The sequence below is a fragment of the Bombina bombina genome, chromosome 1, assembly GCF_027579735.1.
Source record: "Bombina bombina isolate aBomBom1 chromosome 1, aBomBom1.pri, whole genome shotgun sequence".
NCBI classification, from domain to species: domain Eukaryota; kingdom Metazoa; phylum Chordata; class Amphibia; order Anura; family Bombinatoridae; genus Bombina; species Bombina bombina.
The window spans coordinates 322,177,577-322,197,459 of NC_069499.1; the positions used below are offsets into that span (position 1 = coordinate 322,177,577).

The 19,883-nt window shown below is 40.9% G+C and overlaps 1 pseudogene; it reads right to left on the reverse strand.

Annotated features, from left to right (window-relative positions):
• LOC128657823 (inositol hexakisphosphate kinase 2-like) overlaps nucleotides 1-19,883 on the reverse strand; it is a 47,336-nt pseudogene that overhangs the window by 6,729 nt on the left and 20,724 nt on the right.

A 19,883-nucleotide genomic window follows, 5' to 3' on the forward strand; every position in this document is an offset into this window, starting at 1 on the left:
ACCTCAATTAAAAATTAGCAACTGAGAAAAAATTCATATTTGTGACATCCTTATTTTTTTTACGCACATAGCTGTTTACTTTGCCACAGCACATAATAGTGAATTGAATACATTTAGATGGACAGCTATTGAAAAGGTTGTGGTACCCAAGAGAGGAGGTGACATTGATATCCTCCTGGCCAAACGTGAGGTGTTCTGGATCTTCACTTTGAGGACCAGAACACCCCAAGGTTTAAATTATAAGTATGACCTTATACATTTCTGGGAGTAAAAGTATTTGTTTGTACTCTACACAATACTAACTGTTCCCATTAATGTTCCATAGTATTTACATATTACATATTCTTTATTTAGTGGTACATTATTCACTTTCACGTAATGTGTCCTATGTAATACTCAGCCATATACTAATTTATACTCTCTTTGCTTTCTACATATATAGCTAGTATTCAGGCAGTAGTTACATCTTTTCTTTATACATACCTTGTACTTGGTGCTTATTCTGTGCACTGTTTGGAAAGATAGCTTATACTTCATCATACTCAAGAATTACTCTACATTAGTACATTTAGGTGCATATATATGTATATATGCTCAGCATGATTCATACTTGTGTATATTCACTGTTTTCTAATATTAGAGTGCTAGATAGTATTACTCAGCATTCTCTATCTTTTTCATTTATCCTTCATATCATAGGATATCTATTAGGAGCCCATTAATGACATTATTTGCATTATGTAGCTTCTATTTATATACTTCCTGCAACTTTATGATATGATGTGTTATAAAGTATTGGCCGTTTTTTGACAACTATTAATTATTAAGTACTAGTCCTAAAGCCCGTTCACACGGGCCACTTTTTGCAGTACAGCGGTCCCACCCCTTGCGCTCTCTCCCTCCCCCTCTCTTTTGCTCTCTCTCTCTCTCCCCCCTCTCTTTTGCTCTCTCTCTTCCCCTCTCTTTTGAGCTCTCTCTCCCCCCTCTCTTTTAAGCTCTCTCTCTCCCCCCTCTCTTTTGCGCTCTCTCTCCCCCCTCTCTTTTGCGCTCTCTCTCTCCCCCCTCTCTTTTGCACTCTCTCCCCCTCTCTTATGCGCTCTCTCCCCCTCTCTTTTACGCTCTCTCCCCCTCTCTTTTGTGCTCTCTATCTCCCCCATCTCTTTTGCGCTCTCTCCTCATCTCTTTTGCACTCACTGTCCCCCCTCTCTTTTGCGCTCTCTCTCCCCCTCTCTTTTGCGCTCTCTCTCTCCCCCATCTCTTTTGCACTCTCTCTCTCCCCCATCTCTTTTGCACTCTCGCCCCTCTCTCCCCCCTCCCTTTTGCCCTCTCTCTCTCTCTCTCCCCCTCTCTTTTGCGCTCTCTCTCTCCCCATCTCTTTTGCGCTCTCTCCCCCTCTCTTTTGCACGCTCTCTCTCTCTCTCCCCGTCTCTTTTGCAATCTCTCTCCCCGTCTCTTTTGCGCTCTCTCTCCCCCTCTCTTTTGGGCTCTCTCCCCCTCTCTTTTGGGCTCTCTCCCCCATCTCTTTTGCGCTCTCTCTCTCCCCCATCTCTTTTGCGCTCTCCCCCCTCTCTCTCCCCCCTCTCTTTTGTGCTCTCTCTCTCCACCCTCTTTTGTGCTCTATCCCCCCTCTCTCTTGCGCTCTCTCTCTCCCCCCTCTTTTGCTCTCTCTCTCTCCCCCCTCTTTTGCTCTCTCTCCCTCTCCCCCCTCTCTTTTGCTCTCTCTCTCCCCCCCTCTATTTTGTGTGCTCTCTCTCCCCCCTCTCTTTTGTGCGCTCTCTCCCCCCCTCTTTTGCACTCTCCCCCCCCTCTCTTTTGCACTCTCTCCCCCTCTCTTTTGCTCTCTCTCCCCCATCTCTTTTGCGCTCTCTCTCCCCCTCTCTTTTGAGCTCTCTCTCTCCCCTATCTCTTCGGTGCTCTCACTCCCCCTCTCTTTTGAGCTCTCTCTCTCCCCCCTCTCCTCTCTCTCTCCCCTCCTCTCTTTCCCCTCTCTATCCCGTGCCCAGCCACGCCCCCTTCAAGGCCATTCACGCCGGTCCACGCCCCTTCATGCCGACCATGCCCCCGCTCACGCCCGGTCACGCCCACTTCTGCCACAGATCAACTAGGGAGTAGGACTCAAAGGCCAGGTGTGTTTGTCCTCGTGCTGTCTCTACTGCGCATGACAGCTTCCGACAAACACACTTGGCCTTTTATATAATAGGATTGCTATAAAGAAAAGAAAAAATATTTTATCATTGCTGTTGTGCTCCTGTAATATACTTTATGTATGTGTTTAATAGCCTTTCCATTTTGTTTATGCAGCACCATCTGGGTTAATCTCTGCAATTGCTTAATGCTTGAGGGTGTTTCTATCAATTTATTTTAAACCAATTAGAATGTATTTTATCTCTTATATTCACCTGTGAGGTTAAGCACTTTAGGTTACGATTACGACTCATTTCCGAAACATGTCAACCGTTTAGTGTTCACACCCTTTTTTGCACACTGAACCTGTAAGGTTTTTTAACTTTGATGCCAATAAAGGAACTTTCTATTTTAAGCAAGACCGCTTCATCTACTTATTCTTCTGTCATTATTACCAACCACTGGTAATTGCTTTTACACTCTTGTTGTGAGTACCTGAACTGGGCGAAGAAAGCCGCTACCCCCCTCCCTCCGCTGACACGTTCATTGTGTCGTCATCTCCCTACAGCCCAGTGTCGCACGCTGGATTACAGACAGAGGCTTGAATCAAACGGGCAGAAGTGGAATTCTGTGCTGAGTAAGTTCTCAGCCCCGTAAGGCATACGGATCCTTGGTTACCCTGTTCCCTCTTACGGCACACTGGAGCTACATAATAGGAGAAGCGACAACTTTTTTGATATGTTGATATGATGTGCTGAGACATCGGATCATCTAGGGTTAGTAGGCTAATAAGACCCGGACATTGCTTGTACAGCTTATGTTTCTATGGGTACTTACACTGTTTATTAATCTCCATCATATGTTGTGGAATATTCCATCTTGTCTCTCCTATACTTTGAATTATTATCATAAAGTTGTTAAACATATGGAAACAGAGTCAAAAAGCTAAGTTAATAGTTAAGTATGAGATCAATATCTTATTGAAATATAATATTTTATCAATCAGACATTCACACTATTCATAAGAACAGAAAATGACTTTTTAAAGAACAATATTAAAAACATATACTCCAAAACCTATTGACTTGTATTTAATATTTGTTCTGTCAATCTTCCTTTTTACATTTTATTATAAAGGGCATTCTAAGATATGACCAAAGTAATCTCAAATCTGGTTTTATATTACTTTATATATTTGATATCATTGTTTACATTTTCAAAATTGCAAGGGAAAGATAGGAGTCAAATTGATACATCACCTGTGGAAAAGTTTTTTGCATTGTTTAAATTATGCCTATGCAGACAGTCTGTTGAATTTTATTAAACAATTTGCAATTATTTCTTTATTAGGAAAATACTCAAAATTAAAGGGACAGTAAACACATTGGGCACCATTTATTAATCTGAGTATGCAGCTTTGGTGGCCCTTTGCTGCTGGTCCGCATGAGCAAGCCTGCAGCGATAGTCAATAAGCAGCAGTCATCAGACCGCTGCTTCTGAACAGAGTGCTGTTCCTTGTATGCTGGTGTTTTTCCCCCAGGAGAAATGTGTATTCATTCAAAGATCTCATGGCTTAGAAGGCAATGCAGAGTGCTTGCCCTGGTTTGGATGTGCTCATGTACTGGACATATTATTCTGTAACTGAGTTGAGCACAGTAGCTGCAGGTTCCAGGTGAGTACAATTGCACTTTATAGCCCACCAGCTTTGCACATGATTCCCTGGGGACACATTTGGACTTATTTTCATCACTTTTGCATTTTGTAAATTTTCTGAGGTACTGTCTCTTTAAATTGAGCTTGGGCAGATTTAGCTCTCTCCAATGCTCGTGGAGCTACTACTGCAGCCATTAGTTCTCCCCGATGTGCTATTATTTTACTTCATTTTTAACACTCGGCATCAGTATTGACACTCTTGAAAGACACTGGCACACTGGGGGCTAACATTTTGACAGGCTTTTAGCTTGCTTCCTGGGTTCTTCTTCTCCACTGAAGTGTGGCAGCCATTTTCACCTGTCTAAGGGCTACTCCAGAGCCATTGGGGGTGGTAAACTTACTCTGTCTCACCAGAGCTTGATTTTACCCTTTATGGCCCAAAGTTAATTTATTTGTTCCCTTTGTTCTGTCTCCAAAATTCAAAAGTATGTTTTCTCTCTCTTTTATTAAAGTGGAGATTTTGGAAACAATTCTTATAGTGGATGTAATTTTCACTCTTTCCAGACAGACTACTATTCTTTTAGGGAACAGTACCTCCTTCAATAATCTTATGGATAAAAAATTGGAAGGTTTTCACAGAAGGTCCATACAATTAGCAGGTTTTATGTTTAAAGCAGCAGTCAGCATAGCCTGTGTAGTGGCAACTACAGCAGTATGATGTGGCATCTTTACTCAAGACATAAAATCAAACGGAGGCATTCAGGACATTTTTGTTCCTTTCAGCAGTCAATAACATAAGAGAGTGACTTCTTCTTCAACCCAGAATTTAGGATCTCCCAAAGCCTCTTAGAAGTCCAATGTTTCCTGGACTAAAATCAAACACGCTATCCCCTGTCTCCAAATCCTCAAGAAGATATGGCTCTGAGATTAGATCAGTTTCTGGTATGGGGCAGATTGAATCTTTTTCTGGAAGCTTAGAGAAGATCTGCTCAGGATCTAGGTTGGATATCATTGCTCAAGGGTATCAGATAGCCTTTCATTTAAATCCCCCAAGAGGAAGATTACTCCTGCCAAAAGAGCCAATAAAGGCCAAAGCCTTCCTACATTGTATTCAAGATCTAGAATCAATGGGATTCACCAGTTCCAGCCTTAGAGCTAAAGCAGTTATATGTTTATTTTCCCAAAGAAAGAGGACATCATTGAACAAATTTTCCCAAAGAAAGAGGACATCATTGAACAAATTTCTAAAAGTTTCCACCTCCAAAATGAGTAAATTTAAGTTTGACTTAGGGGTCAACTTATCAAGCTCTGCTCCATAACCTGTCCGTCTGCTCTGAGGCGGCGGACAGAAATCAATCCAATCGGATACAATCGGGTTGATTGACACCCCCTGCTAGCGGCCGTGAATCTTCAGGGGGCGGTATTGCACCAGAAGTTCACAAGAACTGCTGATGCAATGATAAATACCGACAGCATATGCTGTCGGCATTTATTGATGTGCAGCGGACATGATACGCTACATTGTATCATATCTGCTTGCACATTAGTAAATTGACCCCTTAAAGGATTCCTATCTACATATCCCCATTCACAGGGATCATTTCAGGTTCTTCAGATATGCCTTCCTCATATTCGATATCAGTTTTTGACTCTTCCATTTAGCTTCCAGAGTTTTTACCAAAGGACTAGGAAACCATTTTCCAGTGGTTCAAGCTTAGGGGATATCTGTAGCTTCATATCTAATCACATTCTGGTACAGGCTCCTTCTGTTCAACTGGCATAGACACACACTCAAATTTTTCTCACATTGCTTTGCAGCCATGCTTGTACAATCAATCTATCTATCAAAGAGTTCCTTAACTCCTCAAAGTCAGTTTCTTTTCTGGGATCCATCATCAACTCAATGCATCTATCCATAACAAACCATCGCAGACTCAATCTATAGAGAGCCTCCTACCTTTTTTGAAGTCTGCTTCCTACTTTTGCTCTGTACATAGAAGTGTGTGTCTAATAGTAGCTGCCTCAAATGTGCTACCCTTTGTCTTATCTACGATCCCTGCAGCTTGTGATGCTTTGAAAATGGAATGGAAACTACGAGGATCTGTCTCACTAGATCTCCTAGATGACAAAATCAGACAGTCATTAACTTGGTGGCAAACTCACCATTCCTTAATCCAGCAAGCATCATTCATTCAACCAGTTTAAACTGTGATTTGGGGAGCAGTCTGGAGAACCCTTAGAACTAAGGGAGTTTTATTTCCTTTGGAGGCAAAGTTACCAACAGGCATCTTAGAGCTCCATGCCATCTTCAAAACTCTTCAGAGTTGACCCAACCTCAGGCATATATGCCTCAGTGGCATATATAAATCACCATGGAAGGACTAGCAGTTCTTTAGTTCTTTAGCATTGAAAAAAGTTTTCCAAACAACCCCTCAACAGTAACCCACCACCCACACTACCAAACCCTCAAATAAAACCCTAACTAAAAAAAAAGGGCATTTGAATGGGCATTGCCCTTAAAAGGGCATTTAGCTCTATTGCTGCCCAAAGCCCTAACCTAAAAATAAAATCCACTTAATACACCCTTAAAAAATCCTAACACTAACCTCTGAAGATCCACTTACTGGGAGAAGTCTTCATCCAAGCGGCAAGGTGTCCTCAAGGAAGCAGGAAGAAGTGGTCCTACAAACGAGCAGAATGGTCCTCCAGACGGGCAGAAGTCTTCACCCAGACGGCATTTTCTATCTTTATCCTTCCGACGCGGAGCGGGTCTATCTTCAAGACATCTGGCGCGGACCATCTTCTTCCAACGACGACTACCCGACGAAAGAAGGTACCTTTAAATGACGTCATCCAAGATGGCGTCCCTTAGATTCCGATTTGCTGATAGAATTCTATCAGCCAATTGGAATTAAGGTTGAAAAAATCCTATTGGCTGATGCAATCAGCCAATAGGATTGAGCTCACATTCTATTGACTGATTGGAACAGCCAATAGAATCCAAGCTCAATCATATTGGCTGATTGCATCAGCCAATAGGATTTTTTCAACCTTAATTCCGATTGGCTGATAGAATACCTTCATTTGTCGGGTAGTCGTAGTTGGAAGAGGATGCTCCGCGTCGGATGTCTTGAAGATGGACCCGCTCCGCATCGGAAGGATGAAGATAGCAGATGCCGTGTGGGTGAAGACTTCTGTCCGTCTGGAGGACCACTTCTGCCCGTCTGTAAAACCACTTCTGCAGGCTTCCTTGAGGACATCTTGCCGCTTGGATGAAGACTTCTCCCGGTAAGTGGATCTTCTGGGTTAGTGTTAGGATTTTTTAAGGGTGTATTGGGTGGGTTTTATTTTTAGGTTAGGGCTTTGCGCAGCAATAGAGCTAAATGCCCTTTTAGGCTTAGGCTTTTTTAGTTAGTGTTTTATTTGGGGGGTTGGTTGTGTGGGTGGTGGGTTTTACTGTTGGGGTAGTTGTGTGTATTTTTTTTTACAGGTAAAAGACCTGATTTCTTTGGGGCAATGCCCCGTAAAAGGACCTTTTAAGGGCTATTGATAGTGTAGTTTAGGCTAGGGTTTTTTTATTTTGGGGGGCTTTTTTATTTTGATAGGGCTCTTAGATTAGGTGTAATTAGTTTAAATATCTTGTAATTTGTTTTTTATTTTCTGTAATTTAGTGTCTGTTTTTTTTGTAATTTAGTTAATTGTATTTAATTTATTTAATTATATTTAATTTAGGTAGGTTATTTAATTGTAGTGTAGTGTTAGGTGTAATTGTAACTTAGGTTAGGTTTTATTTTACAGGTAAATTTGTATTTATTTTAGCTACGTAGTTAGTTAATAGTTAATAACTATTTACTAACTAGTCTACCTAGTTAAAATAAATACAAACTTGCCTGTAAAATAAAAATAAACCCTAAGCTAGATACAATGTAACTATTAGTTATATTGTAGCTATCTTAGGGTTTATTTTATAGGTAAGTATTTAGTTTTAAATAGGAATAATTTAGGTAATGATAGTAATTTTATTTAGATGTATTTAATTTATATTTAAGTTAGTGGGTGTTAGGGTTAGATTTAGGGGTTAATAAATTTAGAATAGTGGCAACGTTGGGGGCGGCAGATTAGGGGTTAATAAATGTAGGTAGGTTGCGGCGAGATTGGGGGAGGGAGATTAGGGATTAATAAATATAATGTAGCTGTGGCGATGTTGGGGGCAGCAGATTAGGAGTTAATAAGTATAATGTAGGTGGCGGTGATGTCCGGAGCGGCAGATTAGGGGTTAATAAATATAATGTAGGTATCGGGAATGTCAGGGGCGGCAGATTAGGTGTTAATAAGTGTAAGGTTAGGGGTGTTTAGACTCAGGGTTCATGTTAGGGTGTTAGGTGTAAACATAAAATGTGTTTCCCCATAGGAATCAATGGGGCTGCGTTACTGAGCTTTACGCTGCCTTTTTGCAGGTGTTAGACTTTTTCTCAGCCGGCTCTCCCCATTGATATCTATGGGGGAATCGTGCACGAGCACATACAACCAGCTCACCACTGAGTTAAGCAGCACTGGTATTGAAGTGCAGTGTGGAGCGCAATTTTGCTCTACGCTCACTTCTTGCCTGTTAACTCCGGGTTTATAAAAACCTGTAATACCAGCGCTGCAGGTAAGTGAGTGGTGAAAATAAACTGCAAGTTAGCAACGCACCCCTGTTACCGCACTACTTGTAATCTAGGCGTAAATAATTCCTATTTAAAACTAAATACATACTTACCTGTGAAATAAAAATAAAACCTAAGCTAGCTACAATATAACTAATACGTTTTTATTTATTTTAACTAGGAAGACTAGTTAGATAGTAAATAGTTATTAACTATTTACTAACTACCTAGTTAAAATAAATACAAACTTACCTTACCTGTGAAATAAAACCTAAACTGTCTTACACTAAAACCTAACATTACAAAAAATAAAAAACTCTACAATTAATTTTTTTTTAAAAAAACTTACCATTACAAAAAATAACAAACGAAATTATCTAAAACAATAAAAATTATTCCTATTCTAATACCCTTTAAAAAAAAAATCTAGAATAAACTATCAAGGGCCCTTAAAAGGGATTTCTGTGGGCCCTTAAAAGGGCCTTTTGTGGGCCCTTATAAAGGCTTTTTGAAGGGCATTGCCCCAAAGTTAACAGCTTGTTTGCTACAAAACAAAACAAACGCACACTAACAGTATACAACCCCCCACCCCGCAAACCCACAAAATAAAAATAAAGTAAAACCTAATCTACCCTTTGCCCTGAAAAGGGCATTTGTATGGGAATTAGCTCTTTTTCCTGCCCTTAAAGGGGCATTCAGCTTGTTTATGAAATGCCCAAGCCCTAATCTAAAATTAAAAACCCACCCTTAAAAGGGATTTCTGTGGGCCCTTAAAAGGGCCTTTTGTGGGCCCTTATAAAGGCTTTTTGAAGGGCATTGCCCCAAAGTTAACAGCTTGTTTGCTACAAAACAAAACAAACGCACACTAACAGTATACAACCCCCCACCCCGCAAACCCACAAAATAAAAATAAAGTAAAACCTAATCTACCCTTTGCCCTGAAAAGGGCATTTGTATGGGAATTAGCTCTTTTTCCTGCCCTTAAAGGGGCATTCAGCTTGTTTATGAAATGCCCAAGCCCTAATCTAAAAATAAAAACCCACCCTAAACGAAAAAAATACATTACACAAAATAACAAACAAATTATCAAAAATAACAACAATTATACCTATTCTAATACCCATTTAAAAAAAAAAACACCCCTAAATAAAAAACCTAATCTAGAATAAACTACCAATAGCCCTTAAAAGGGCCTTTTGTGGGGCATTGCCCTAAGTAAAACAGCTCTTTTACCTGAAAAAAAATCACAAAGACTGACTAACATTACAAACTTCCACCCCCCCAAACCCACAAAATAAAAAAAAACTATCTAAAAAACCTAAGCTACCCATTGCCCTGAAAAGGGCATTTGTATGGGCATTGCCCTTAAAAGGGCATTTAGCTCTTTTGCATTGCCCTGAAAAGGGCATTTAGAGTTTTTACGAATAGCCCAAACCCTAAACTAAAAAAAAAAACCCTCTCAAAAACCCTTAAAAAAACTATCACTAACCCCCGTAGATCCACTTACAGTTTTTGAAGTCCCGCTTGAACAATCTTCATCCATGCGGCGAAGTCCTCATCCAGGCGGCGAGAAGTCTTCATCCAGATGGCTTCTTCTATCTTCATCTAGGCGGCAAAGTCCTCATCCAGGCAACGAGACGTCTTCATCTAGACGGCCTCTTCTATCTTCATCCAGACGGCATCTTCTGTCTTCATCCCGGCGGCGCGGAGCGGGTCCATCCTGAAGACATCTGGCGCAGAGCATCCTCTTGATACGGTCGCCACCAAATACTGAATCTTCAATGCAAGGTACGCGATTCAAAATGGCGTCCCTTGCATTCCTATTGGCTGACTTGATTTTGGAAATTCAAATCAGCCAATCGGATGAGAGCTACTGAAATCCTATTGGCTGTTCAAAACAGCCAATAGAATTTCAGTAGCTCTCATCCTATTGGCTGATTTGAACTATTAGTTATATTGTAGCTATCATAGGGTTTATTTTACAGGTAAGTATTTAGTTTTAAATAGGAATTATTTAGTTATTAATAGTAGGTTTTATTTAGATTTATTTTTAATACATTAAAGTTAGTGGGTGTTAGGGTTAGGGTTACATTAGGGCTAGGGTTAGACTTAGGGTTAGGAGTTAATAACTTTAGTATAGTGGCGGCGACTTTGGGGGCGGAAGATTAGGGGTTAATAAGTGTAGGTAGGTGGCAGCGATGTCAGGGGCGGCAGATTAGGGGTTAATAACTGTCATGTAGGTGGTGGCGACATTGGGGGTGGCAGATTAGGGGTTAATAAATGTAGGTAGGTGGGGGCGATGATAGGGGCGGAAGATTAGGCGTTAATAAGTGTAATGTAGGTGTCGGCGATGTCGGGGGCGGCAGATTAGGGTTAATAAATATAATGTAGGTGTCGGCGATATTGGGGATGGCAGATTAGGGGTTAATAAGTGTAATGTAGGTGTCGGAGATGTTGGGGGCAGCAGATTAGGGGTTAATAAATATAATGTAGGTGTCTGCGATAACGGGGGTGGCAGATTAGGGGTTAATAAGTGTAATGTAGGTGTCGGCGATGTCGGGGGCAGCAGATTAGGGGTTAATAAGTATAATGTAGGTGTCAGCGATGTTAGGGGTGGCATATTAGGGGTTAATAAGTGTAATGTAGGTGTCGCTGATGTCAGGGGCAGCAGATTAAGGGTGTTTAGACTCAGGGTTTATGTTAGGGTGTTAGGTGTAAACATAAATTTTGTTTCCCCATAGGAATCAATGGGGCTGCTTTACGGAGGTTTTAGGCTTTTTTTAGCCGGCTCTCAAAATTGATGTCTATGGGGAAATTGTGAACGAGCACGTAAAACCAGCTCACAGCAGCGCTGGTATTTGAGTGCGGTATGGAGCTCAATTTTGCTCAATGCTGCCATATTGCCTGCTTACGCCAGGTTTATGCAAACCTGTAATAGCAGCGCTATAGGGAGGTGAGTGGTGACAATAACTTTCAAGTTAGCACCGAGCGGCTCATAAAGCAAAACTCGTAATCTAGCCGTTTGTTATTTTTCGTAATTTAGTGTTTGTTATTTTTTGTAATTTCGTTTTTTTTATTTTTTGTCATTAGATAGTTTGTAATTTTTATAGTAGTGTTAGGATTTTTTAAATGTGTAATATAGTTTATTTAATTGGTAGTTAGTTTATTATTAGTTAAATAGTTTTATTAGTTTAATTGTTAGTTTAAACTTAGTTTTTTTAATTTGACAGGTAAGTTTTAATTTAATTTAAGATAGGGAAATTGTAATTTTAATATAAAGTTAGGGGGGCGTTAGGTTTAGGGGTTACTAGTTTAAATTAGTTTATTGTGATGTGGGGGGATTTCGGTTTAGGGGTTAATAGGTTTATTTAGTATATTTCATTGTGGGGGGCTTTCGGTTTAGGGGTTAATAGGTTTATTATAGTAGCGGCGGAATTAGGGGTTAGTAACTTTAGTATAGTGGGGGCCATGTGGGCAGACGGTAGATTAGGGGTCAATAATATTTAAATAGTGTTTGCGATGTGGGAGGACGGCAGTTTAGGGGTTAATAAATTTAGTATAGTGGCAGCTATGTCTGGGAATGGCGGAATAGGGGTTAATAACTTTAATATAGTATTTGCAATGCGGGAAGGCCTCGGTTTAGTGGTTAATAGGTAGTTTATGGGTGTTTAGTGCCCTTTGTGACAGTTTAGTTATGAGTTTTATGTAACAGTTTTGTTGCGTAAAACTCATAACTACTGCTCTCAGATGGCGGTACGGATCTTGTCGTTATAGGGTGTAACGCAAGCTTTTTAGCCTCACCGTAAAACTTTTAATACCGGTGCTATGACAGTCCCATGACAAAAAGTCATTTTTACGTGTGCGGGACTGACGTTGCATTACAGGCTAAAAGGCTTGCAGTACAGCTATACCGACAAGACTTGTAATGGCTGCGGTGCTGTTTTAACGCTGAAATGGCCATTTTTTCAGTGTCAAAACACGAACGCAAAACTTGTAATCTAGGTGAAAGAGATTAAAGAGCACAGAAAATGTATTTCTAGTTATGTGCTTTTTATATTGTCACGTTGTCTGCACTATTACATTTAATAAAGGAGAAGCATTTTTGCACCATTCTTCTATGCTGTATCTTTTTTCCTTTCTTCCATATGTGATATCACCTACTTTGACTATTGCCTGTTTCATATTTTTGGATTATCACACCTGTTCATTTTATTACATTCTTTGGAACATTGGTGCACTATTGTTTTTGCTCTATTTTCCATTTGTTTTCACCTTCTGTTGCTGATTGTAACTGTTGCGTTGATTGCTTGAGATGAACAGGAGAAGGAAAACAACATTTAGTTGTACCTGTTCAGTATTATGTGTTATAGACATTTATATTTTTGTAAAATACTTTTTTTTTAAAGAAATTAAATTAAAAAGGTTTGCAAATGGAATATTCTGTCCCTTGTAGGGATTACAGTAGAAATTATCACTAAAGCAGACATAATAGAGAGGAATGTATTTTTACACCCTCAGGGAGATACAATGCAAACTCTGCCCTCAGCTTCTAAATCAATTATTCATTTACAACACGTGTATTTCTAGAGGGATTTCATGTTTTCTTTGTTTTCAGACCAGCTCTTTTGCTGATGAAATGGGGACAATGGAAATCAAGGATATATGCGGGGGGAGCGGTTAGAGAACAGAACATAACACTGAACTATATAAACAAGGCTAAAGTGCTTATATTTATCTAAATAGGATCTATATATATATATATATATATATTATATCTCAAAGCTTTTAAAATGAAAGAGAATCACGTCACCAATTAAATGGTGATTAGCAGCAAATTCCTTGTAACACAAGTGCGTTAAAGGTTAATGCAACCCAATTTCTTTTTTCTATGATTCAGATAGAACATAAAATTATAAACAACTTTACAATTTACCTATATTATCAATTGTGCTTCATTTGCTTGGCATCCTTTATTGAAGTATTCAATGACAAAAGGCATATATTTGCAGTCACTAATCAGCAGCAAAACCCCAATTGCGCATTTCTGTTCCTATGCCTAACTAACAGCAAAATTACAAATTGTGCGGTACGGCTATACCGCTGAAAAATTGGACAATGTGCGTGGAATATGCAGGTCTCCCGTATAACAAGTTGCGGCAGTAAGGCTATACCGCTAGCATTTTAGCCTTTACGCAACTCTCCATTTTGCAACACTAAGGCCTAGATTTAGAGTTGGGCGGTAGCCGTCAAAACCAGCGTTAGAGGCTCCTAACGCTGGTTTTTACCGCCCTCTGGTATTTGGAGTCAGTCATTAAAGGGTCTAACGCTCACTTTTCAGCCGCGACTTTTCCATACCGCAGATCCCCTTACGTCAATTGCGTATCCTATCTTTTCAATGGGATCTTTCTAACTCCGGTATTTAGAGTCGTGGCTGAAGTGAGCGTTAGAAAAAAGTCAGTAGTTAAGAGCTTTCTGGGCTAACGCCGGTTTATAAAGCTCTTAACTACTGTGCTCTAAAGTACACTAACACCCATAAACTACCTATGTACCCCTAAACCGAGGTCCCCCCACATCGCCGCCACCTACGTTATACTTATGTACCCCTAATCTGCTGCCCCTAACACCGCCGACCCCTATATTATATTTATTAACCCCTAACCTGCCCCCCACAATGTCGCCGCCAGCTACCTACAATAATTAACCCCTAATCTGCCGACCGCCACCTACGTTATACTTATGTACCCCTAATCTGCTGCCCCTAACACCGCCGACCCCTATATTATATTTATTAACCCCTAACCTGCCCCCCACAACGTCACCGCCAGCTACCTACAATAATTAACCCCTAATCTGCCGACCGCAAAGCGCCGCTACTTACGTTATCCTTATGTACCCCTAATCTGCTGCCCCTAACACCGCCGACCCCTATATTATATTTATTAGCCCCTAATCTGCCCCCCTCAACGTCGCCTCCACCTGCCTACACTTATCTAATCTGCCGAGCGGATCTCACGCTACTATAATAAAGTTATTAACCCCTAATCCGCCTCACTCCTGCCTCAATAACCCTATAATAAATAGTATTAACCCCTAATCTGCCCTCCCTAACATCGCCGACACCTAACTTCAATTATTAACCCCTAATCTGCCGACCGAATCTCGCCGCTACTGTAATAAATGGATTAACCCCTAAAGCTAAGTCTAACCCTAACCCTAACACCCCCCTAAGTTAAATATAATTTAAATCTAACGAAATAAATTAACTCTTATTAAATAAATTATTCCTATTTAAAGCTAAATACTTACCTGTAAAATAAACCCTATTATAGCTACAATATAAATTATAATTATATTATAGCTATTTTAGGATTTATATTTATTTTACAGGTAACTTTGTATTTATTTAACCAGGTACAATAGCTATTAAATAGTTAAGAACTATTTAATAGCTAAAATAGTTAAAATAATTACAAAATTACCTGTAAAATAAATCCTAACCTAAGTTACAATTAAACCTAACACTACACTATCAATAAATTAATTAAATAAAATACCTACAATTACCTACAATTAAACCTAACACTACACTATCAATACATTAATTAAATACAATAACTACAAATAACTACAATTAAATAAACTAACTAAAGTACAAAAAATAAAAAAGAACTAAGTTACAAAAAATAAAAAAATATTTACAAACATTAGAAAAATATTACAACAATTTTAAACTAATTACACCTACTCTAAGCCTCCTAATGAAATTACAAAGCCCCCCAAAATAAAAAAATGCCCTACCCTATTCTAAATTACAAAAGTTCAAAGCTCTTTTACCTTACCAGCCCTGAACAGGGCCCTTTGCGGGGCATGCCCCAAAGAATTCAGCTCTTTTGCCTGTAAAAAAAACACATACAATACCCCCCCCCAACATTACAACCCACCACCCACATACCCCTAATCTAACCCAAACCCCCCTTAAATAAACCTAACACTAAGCCCCTGAAGATCTTCCTACCTTATCTTCACCATACCAGGTTCACCGATCGATCCAGAAGAGCTCCTCCGTTGTCTTGATCCAAGCCCAAGCGGGGGGCTGAAGATGTCTTCTATCAACGGCATCTTCAATCTTCTTTCTTCCGGATCCATGTTCATCCCGCCGACGCGGAACATCCATCTTCACCGACGACTTCCCGACAAATGACAGTTCCTTTAAGGGACGTCATCCAAGATGGCCTCCCTCAAATTCTGATTGGTTGATAGGATTCTATCAGCCAATCGGAATTAAGGTAGGAAAATTCTGATTGGCTGATGGAATCAGCCAATCAGAATCAAGTTCAATCCGATTGGCTGATCCGATCAGCCAATCAGATTGAGCTCGCAATTATAATAGCGGTGCGGTCCTCTCGGCAGATTAGGGGTTAATAAGTGTAGGCAGGTGGAGGCGACGTTGTGGGGGGCAGATTAGGGGTTAATAAATATAATATAGGGGTCGGCGGTGTTAGGGGCAGCAGATTAGGGGTACATAGGGATAATGTAAGTAGCGGCGGTTTACGGAGCGGCAGATTAGGGGTTAAAAAAATATGCAGGTGTCAGCGATAGCGGGGGCGGCAGAATAGGGGTTAATAAGTGTAAGGTTAGGGGTGTTTAGACTCGGGGTACATGTTAGAGTGTTAGGTGCAGATGTAGGAAGTGTTTCCCCATAGCAAACAATGGGGCTGCGTTAGGAGCTGAACGCAGCTTTTTTGCAGGTGTTAGGTTTTTTTTCTGCTCAAACAGCCCCATTGTTTTCTATGGGGGAATCGTGCACGAGCACGTTTTTTAAGCTGGCCGCGTCCGTAAGCACCGCTGGTATCGAGAGTTGAAGTTGCGGTAAATATGCTCTACGCTCCTTTTTTGGAGCCTAACGCAGCGATTCTGTGAACTCTAAATACCAGCGGTATTTAAAAGGTGTGGCCAGAAAAAAGCCAGCGTAGCTAACGCACCCCTTTGGCCGCAGAACTCTAAATCTAGGCGTAAATAAACCTATTAACCCTAAACTACTGCCCCCACATCGCTACTATTATAATAAACCTATTAAGTTAATTTAACCCCTAAACCACCGGCCCCCACATTGCTACTAAGAAAATAAACCTATGAACCCCTAAACCACTGCCCCCTCACATCGCTACTACTTTTATAAAGTTATTAAGCCCTAAACCTCCAGCCCCCCCACATCGCTACTACTATAATAAACCTATTAACCCCTAAACCGCCGACCCCCCCCCATCGCTACTACTATAATAAACCTATTAACCCCTAAACCGCTGGGCCCCACACAGCTACTAATAATTTAAACCTAATAACCCCTAAACCGCCATCTCCCACAATGCAATAAACCTAATTAAACTATTAACCCCTAAACCGCCAACCCCCCACAACGCAAATAACTAATTTAATCACTAAGCCCCCTAAACTAACACCCCCTAAATTAAGCCCAATTACATAAAATAAAAAAAAATACTAAGATGATTGGGTTGATCGGGTTGATTGACACCCCCTGCTAGCGGACGATTGGCCGTGAATCTGCAGGGGGCTGTATTGCACCAGCAGTTTACAAGAACTGCTGGTGCAATGATAAATGCCGACAGCATATACGCTACATCGTATCATGTCTGCTCACACATTAGTAAATTAACCCCAATGACCCTGTCCATATGTGTTATAACTATTCCTTACATGACAATGTATTCTATTTTCTTAGTGTATATCACTATACTTTGTTACAATTCATTGTGTTCCAATTTTATCATGTAATCAATGAGGAGGTGGTATCATCTTATGACGTAGGGTATTTTCTGGGACTTGTTCACATTCAGTTGTACATTACATAATGGGAGAGCAGTAAGGTGGGTCTCTAAGAAGCCTCTGATGAAGCAGATATGATTTGTGAAATGTGTAAGGCCACGCCCACCTTACCTCACGGTGACACAAACGCCAACTCGCTCACAACCCCATCTCGGTATTGTGTTTGCGTACTTGGGCATTTGCAGTTTTCTTCCGCAGTACTTACACTATGAGGAGTTTCTTTGTGCTCTTGTTCTTTTAGATTACATTATATATATATATATATATATATATATATATATATATATATACACACACAAAACAGCAGGGTGTGTGCACTCTCACCAAGAGAACAACAGCTGCCAGGGTACTCTGGGTATAACAAGTCCAAACAGAAATAAAAGCGCTCACTGGTCTTCAGTCAACAAAACAGTAAAATAACTAAATTTTGCTGCTTTGTTGACTGAAGACCAGTGAGTGCTTTAATATCTGTTTGGACTATATATATATATATATATATATATATATATATATATATATATATATACAGGTGTAGCTCAGACATATTGCTGGTTTGGTTCCAGCCCACAGCAATAAAGCGAATATAGCAATAAAGTGAGTAATACTAATTTTTTTTTTCCCCAGTGCATATAAAAGTTATATTTACACTATACTGTAGTCTAAGGCCCGGATAACAAGTTGTGTGGTATGGCTTTACAGAGCACAAAATGGCCTTTGCATGCTGAATGGTCACCTATTTGATATTACAAGTTGCGCAGTATGGCTTACCCGCGAGCAATATGGCCTATACCGCAACCATCCATTCTGCATTCAAAGACCTGTAATTATGTGTTTTGAGAAACAAAACACAACAAAAAAATGTTACAAAGTACACTTATTCCCATAAACTACACTATTAACCTCTAAACCACCATCCCCTGATTCGCAACTAAGAAATAAAGCTGTTAACCCCTAAACGGCCACCCCCCGCATCGCAAAAAATAAATAAACCTAATAATCTGTAAACTGCCATCCCCCCACATCACAACTACCTAAATTAGACTATTAACCCCTAAACAGCCGTCCCCCAAAGCGCCAACACTAAATAATGCTATTAACCCCTAAACCGACGTCCCCCCATATAGAAAATAACTAAATTAAACTATTAACCCCTAAGCCTAACACCCTCTAATTTTACCAAAATAAAAATACTCCTAAACAAACATTACACTACACTATCTACCTTAAAATAAATAAAAACTTACCTAAGCCTAAACTAAAAAAAATTAATCAATAGATCCATTCAGAATCTGTATAATTTGACTCATGGGGGGTAGATTTATTATCTTAATATTATCCTATAATATAAAAGGCCAAGTGTGTTTGTCCGAAGCAGTCATGTGCAGTAGAGACTGTGCGAGGACAAAAATACCTGGCCTTTAGGATCCTGACAGCAGAGGTGGTGTGGCGGGTGCGCTGTGATGGGGGCATGGCCGGATGTGGCGAGGGGGGTGGCTAGGTGGGGTGCCGCAATGGGGGTGTGGTCTGGTTGGCGTGGTCTACAGGAGTACCGTGATGGGGCGTGGCACCGCAGTGGGGTGTGGACGGCCAGGAGTGGATGTGGCTGCGAGAGAGAGGCAAAAGAGGTGAAGGGAGAGTCAAATAGCGGGGAAAGAGCACCAAAGAGGGAGGAGAAAGAAAGCTAAAGAAGGGGAAGACAGTGAGCCAAAGAGGGGGAAGAGTGAAAGCCAAAGAGAGGGGGGAGAGAGAGAGAGCAAAAGAGAGGGGGAGAGAAAGAGAAAAAGAGAGGGGCAGAGAGAGCAAAAGAGAGGGGGTGGAGAGAGCAAAAGAGAGGGGGAGAGAGAGAGCCAAAGAGGGGGAAGAGAGAGAGCCAAAGAGGGGGAAGAGAGAAAGCCAAAGAGGGGGAAGAGAGAAAGCCAAAGAAGGGGAAGAGAGAGCCAGAGAGTGGGGGCAGAGAGAGCAAAAGAGAGGGGGAAAAAGAGCAAAAGATGGGGGGAGAGAAAAAGAGAGGGGGCAGAGAAAGTAAAAGAGAGGGGGGAGAGAGCAAAAGAGAGGGGGAGAGAGCAAAAGAAAGGGGAGAGAGAGAGCAAAAGAGAGGGGGAGAGAGCAAAAGAGAGGGGAGAGAGAGAGCAAAAGAAAGGGGGAGAGAGAGAGCAAAATAGAGGGGGAGAGAGAGAGAAAGCAAAAAAGAGTGGGACAGAGAGAAAAAGACAGGGGGGGAGAGCAAAAGAGAGGGGGAGAGAGAGCAAAAGAGAGGGGGAGAAAGAGCAAAAGAGATGGGGGAGAGAGAGCAAAAGAGAGGGGGAAGAGAGAGCAAAAGAGAGGGGGAGAGAGAGAGCAAAAGAAAGGGGAGAGAGAGAGCAAAAGAGAGGGGGAGAGAGAGAGCAAAAGAGAGGGGGAGGGAGAGCAAAACAGAGGGGAGAGAGGTAAAAAGAGAGGGGAAGAGAGAGAGCAAAGGAAAGGGGGAGAGAGAGAGCAAAATAGAGGGGGGAGAGAGAGAAAGCAAACAAAAAGAAGGGTAGAGAGAGCAAAAGACAGGGGGAGAGAGAGAGCAAAAGAGAGGGGGAGAGAGATAGAGCAAAAGAGAGGGGGAGGGAGAGAGAGGGAGCAAAAGAG